At 37.9% G+C, this 6,000-nt stretch overlaps 1 pseudogene; it reads left to right on the forward strand.

The window, feature by feature from the left end:
- Window positions 1-5,382, forward strand: part of LOC139197815 (clathrin light chain 2-like) — a 25,636-nt pseudogene extending 20,254 nt beyond the window's left edge.
- The last annotated feature ends 618 nt before the right edge of the window (window positions 5,383-6,000 follow it).

Genomic DNA, 6,000 nt, shown 5'->3' on the forward strand with positions numbered 1-6,000 from the left:
GGCGGAAGAGGAAGACGAAGACGAAGACGTTCTCTCTCTTTATTTCACACCACGTGACCACACTCTTCTTATTTAATTTTTTTTCTTAGTTTCTCTCCAATCAAATTTGTACAGCTAGCATCAAATTGCTTGCTTTGTGTAAAAAGCCATAGGCTGTCAGTTCGGTTCGTGTGTCAAGTTGAAGATGTCACCATTAAGTCTTGGTGCAGATTGCAAAGTTCCCATGCGTCCACATCCACATATTTGACATAAATTAATGGTAATGATGTGTGTGCCCTTTCCACATCCACATATTTAACAACTTTATTTCTCTTTATATTCAACATAAATTAATATGATCTCTAAAAAATATTATTATGAACCACCATATTGACATCAGAATTTATGTTTATTATGAACCATCCAACCCAATTTTATGTTTATTTTTGGTTGTTAGGGAAAGTGAAGGCACCTTTTAGTATGGTAACTATCGGCGAGAGGCTGATCACGCTATCCTACCAAGATCCGATGAAATGACGATATGCATGCTGTTTCTGTTAAAAAAAAATTTCGCGATGTGCGCGCTATCCTTGTTGACCCCCCAAACATTATTTCCTGGATCCGCCACTGCTGATATGCACATAATTTCTCTAAGAATTTGATTCATATTTTCCTACAGACAAATCTGGATATGCCTGCTCCCACACCCTGGAGACTAATGTAGCAAAATTTCTCTAAGAATTTGACTAAGTGTAGCATTACTCTTCTTAATTAGGTATTTAGAAAGCCATGTCAAGAAAATCAACCATTGTTTTGTTACACGTGTACCGAGCTATATTTCCGGCACACTGAAAAAAATCCTCTGGTGAAAGAACAAAACTGAATAATAAAAAATAAAACAAAGAGAATTATCATAGAAAGCAGAAAGGGACTTACACGTTAGTTATGAAATGTTCGGCCCAGGTAGAAAGTAAAACTGTAAGACTCATTAGCTAGTTTTCTACCTTAGTGGAAGGTTAGCTAGTCTTCCACTAGCTAGTTTTCTACCGTAATGCAAATGGTAAATTGGCTAGTTTTCTACTCTCACAATTATTACTCTTGCAAATTGCGATGCATCTGTGACGTAGCAAATACTCTTTGTTTTTCATTTTTTATGAAAGTATAATATTCATTAAGGAGACGAGAAAATGTACAAGAGGTTAGAAGGTTTAAAAGAGCGACCCCTGAAAAAAAAATTGCCGGGCTTTCAACCCGGAATCAAGAAAAAAAGTGGCCACCAACTTCAAAGTACGAAAACGAATTCAAATAGAACTATCCTCGAGCACTGTCATCTCGATATGTTGACAAGATTGTCTCGTCTATGATTGTATGTTGTCTCGTTACATTCATAACAAATAAATCTTAAATAACAATGATGTTACTGTTGATATTGTTGATAGGGATACACACCATTTTTATGCCCCGTTTGGTATAGCTTTTTTTTTCACCAAAAACTGCTTCACTTTAAAGCTAAGCAGTAAAAAAAATGTTTGGTAAAAGTAAAATATGCTGCTTATTTTAAAAGTAATAGCTTCTAGACAACAAATTTTAAAAGTAGCTTGTAGGTTGTAATATCTTCATTAATTAATATTTTTAGAATGACATTATTTGCATTCCACACATATTTTATCCCTTAGAGAATAAAGTGACTGTTATGACCTACCATTACAAACACTAACCTTACACTATCAACATCATTACCACCACCATAACCATAACCATAACCACCACTACCGCCATTGTCATTACCATCATTAATGTCGTCGTTGCCATCACCACCACAGCTGCAACCGCCACCACTCCCACCACTAGCACTACCACCGTCCCTAGCACCATTGTTACCTTTACACCCCAACCACCATATCCCACTTTTAGCACCACCACCATACCTCCACTATAACCACAACCGCCGCCACTGCCACCACAACCACAACTGCCACCATCGATGTTAGCATCGCCATTAGCACCATTATTACCTCTACACCCCAACCACCACATCCTGCTATTAACACCACCTCCATTCCTGCTACCATCACCACCATTGCAACCACCACCACCACTACCATTATTACCACCATTGTCCTCGCCACAGCTGTTGTCTCCCCACTCCTGCTACTATATCTATTTTGTCATTGTATACAATTACATTACTGTTACATTAAAATTTACCAATGCTTTTACATTGCTTTTCTTATTCATAGCACTTTTAAAACACAGTTAACTAAACGTTCATCTGCTTTAATTTACAACTGATTATTCTTAAAACACAACAAAATCAGTTTTTTTTTAAAAGCACAACAATCCCAAATTGACCCTTAGTCTCACGCACAATCCTATTTAATTATGTCCCTTGTTTACGTTTAATTTATTTAATTTTTTTGTTATAATAATAAAGAATGTGTGAGAAGCTAATAAGAGAGTGAAAATCACTTCCGTAATTGATAGGGGTGTGATATCCACACACCCCATTTTACTTCTCACACACCTTTTTAATTTTCGGCCGTCGGATCGGATGAATTGAAGAAGATCAATGGACATAAATTATCAAGGGGTGTGTGAGAAGTAAAATGGGGTGTGTGGATAGCACACCCCAATTGATATTGTTGATTTGTTACTGGAATAGTGCTATTTGAGGACATTACTTTAGTCTAAAGTAGGATCTCCAATTGCACTGTTCAAGTGAAAATCATATCGAAACAGACAAAGGTACTCAAACTCAAGCGTCCCGCATGCTGACATCCAACAAACCAATCAAAACAAAAAATGCATAAAAGGGTCTCGAGTTTTGCCAAATGCACCACAATGAAGATGCTTTACCCAAATGAAGGAATAGACTTACCATCATAGGAAACTCATGCCTCCTCTCTACGAAGCTTTGCTGGCTCTCTGTGTTTTCTCACCTGCAATTTAGACCCAATGCGCAGAGGCATTTCACCCATGAAATTCTCAATCCAGAAACATCTAAAAACAGAGAACAAAGAACCGAGAAAACCGTGTGTGCGAGCGTGCGTGTTTCTCTGGTATATTTTGTCAAACAGGTGATAGGCACTGAACAAAAGATACATATGAATGTAAATGTTGTTTGTAAACTCAAATGGAACGCGCAAAATTACACTCTAACATGGTTTGGCAATTTCAGTTCATTAAGTGATTTCAAATTCAATAATCAGAACATAAAAGAAGAAATACGAAAAATTACAGTTAGAAGTCACACATCAGTTAAAGAGTTGAAAAATAAGCAAGCTTGCTTAGGGAACTATATTGTGCAATTTAGTTGAAAGTTGTTGGTTTTGATTTGGTTTGATCTTTCTGTTGCTGAGAAATTGAGTGGAAGTTGTTGTTTTGATTTCGGTAGTTTTCAAGAATTGCATGCTTAGTGATCAGTAATCGTCTTTCTGATAACAAATTGTTAAATTGATTGTTTATCTAAAAAAATACAAAACTTGTTAAAATGTTTATGAATTTAACGTGCCGATTGTTCGTATAAGATTGCGGAGCTGAATTCGAATCCAAAAAAAATTCGTGATTGTTGTCAAATTGTAGTTATTGACTATCAGAAAGTGATTTTATGTTTGCATTGAAGGTGGTGGGAGAAATAAATGGTTGAATTCTGTGAGGTTGTAAGGGAGTTATAATAATCCAAGCTTTTGTGACATTCAGGCAGAATGCGATTCATCCCGAGGAGAAGGAGAAGAGAGAAAAGGAGTTGTTGGTTCAAATAATTGAGGAAGCAGATGAATTCAAGGTGGGATTCTACCAGAAGAGGAAGATCACTACTGAAAATAACAAGGCTGCTAACAGGGAAAGGGAGAAGGTTAGACCAAATTAGCTTTCCAAAAAATTATGATCGGCATGGCACAATATTTTGTTTCAATGAGCTCTTCTAGTAATGTCGATTTCTTACTTTACTGCCTCGATTTTAAGTTTTTGGTTGGAATGCATATGAAGATTCTTTCGACTGATGCTTATAGTTTGTTTATTTCATTTAACTTTCGTTTTTGAATTGCTGATTCATTCAATAATTGAATACTTGATCGAAATAGGCGATGGAGAAGAGCCACAAATTGTTGACACGTAGCTCCCGACATCCGCTCAGCTTGGTTATTCATAACTTTTTACAAGATCGTAACTTTTATTCTCTCTGCTGGGACTGAACTTTTCTGAATTCAACTAAAGTGATGGTCACAACTGTTTAGGATTCGCTATGTAAATTTACAATGTTTCCCTGTTAGGCTTCATCGTAAAACAAATGCTACTAGTATTGGTTGTGTTAATGGTTTTCTGAACTCTAGTCCTTTTAGCTAAACATTTTGGAATTGAACTTTGTCACAACTTTGCGGTTTCTTTGCCTTTAATATCCATATCGATTTCTCTGGCATCTAACTTCTAAGGTATGAAGAAGCGAGGAGTTAACATGCATTTCTGACATTGTTTTGAACTTGTATTTTGGCGTTTCTCAGCTGTTCCTAGCTAATCAAGAGAAGTTTCATTGCTGAGGTAGACAAGAACTACTGGAAGGCAATTGCGGACCTCATCCCCAATGAGGTGCCAGCAATCGAGAAGAAGATAGGGAAGAAGGATACGGAAAAGAAGCCATCCATTCTCGTTGTCCAAGGTCCAAAGCCTGGAAAGCCAACCGAGCTTTCAAGGATGAGGCAGATACTTTTAAAATTGAAGCATAATACACCTCCCCACCTTAAGCCTTCACCGCCAGACCCAGCTCCCACCAAGGATGCAAAACCGAGTACTTCTGCTCCCCCCAAGGCTGCAGTTGTGGCGGCTACCCCCGAGGCTGTAGTTGCTGTTTCGTAATTTGCCTGGCGTTCTTTGTGAGGCGTAGTTCGTAGAAAACAAGTATTTCCATTACAACATTGTGGAGTTTTTCTTGTTTGGTTGAACATTTTCTGATGGGTATATTCCGTTCTTAGATTTTCTTGTTTCCATTGGCGATGGATTTCTCGGTGGATTGTTGTCTCCTTGAAGTCCGGGATGACCGAGATCGATTGATTCAGCGTCGTCGGAAATCATCGGGGCTGGATCAGAAACTCCCCCAACTGCGACAGCCAAATCACGGCGTAACAGAGAAAGTTCATGGCAGACGGGTACCAGAGCTTCACGGAATGCAGCACGCACTGAAGCTTCAAAGGAGTCGAACGCGGCTGAAACTCGCGCGTCCATGGCAGCGAGATGATAGGATTAGGATCACAAATCTCAGGACGCTATCTCAACCTGCAAGCTGCAATAGAAATGGCAAATGGAGAAGATGAAGTAGAAGGGAGCAGAGCTCCAATATATTTTTGTGTTTGTAATTTTTTCTGTAAAAACTCTTCTGATTACAATACTGAGAGCTAGTGCTCTTATACAAGTTACAACTCATCATGTCAGCTGGTCATTTATAACAAACTTCACTAAAACAGGAATAAGCCTAATAATCCCAAGATTAAAACCTTTAACAGTGATTAAGCAAATCGGAGCCTTGCAGGTTCAATTATAACAAACTTCACTAAAAATAAATGATGTATTAAACTTCCAAGAATAAGAACTTCAAATCTCAGCTCTGCTTTCTTTGAAACTATTCTTACCGTTCACAGTTGACACGGAGAGGAAATAGATGACATGTTCTGTTGCTGTTAACTACTATGTGTGCTGCTTTCGTTTACTTGAAGAAGCACGGGATCACATATTTCTTCAACAAGCTCAGGCAAAGCTATCCGAACGAACTTGTGCAGGTTCTTTGAACATTTTATCTGTAGGCCATTTTCCAGTAAGCATCTCCAACAACAAGATTCCCTAACCATGCATATATACGCATGCAATTATTATAGCTTTTGATATTTAGTGCGTTTGGTAATTAAGTTGACGCAAAGACTCAAAAAGAACACGAATGATTTTCAGTGTCCTTGATTTCAAGTGACACTTTCATGGGACTGGATGACGTTACATGACGTACATTTGTGGAATGATTGGAATACTTTTTAACGG

This window comes from Malus domestica, chromosome 07 (assembly GCF_042453785.1).
Source record: "Malus domestica chromosome 07, GDT2T_hap1".
Lineage (NCBI taxonomy): Eukaryota > Viridiplantae > Streptophyta > Magnoliopsida > Rosales > Rosaceae > Malus > Malus domestica.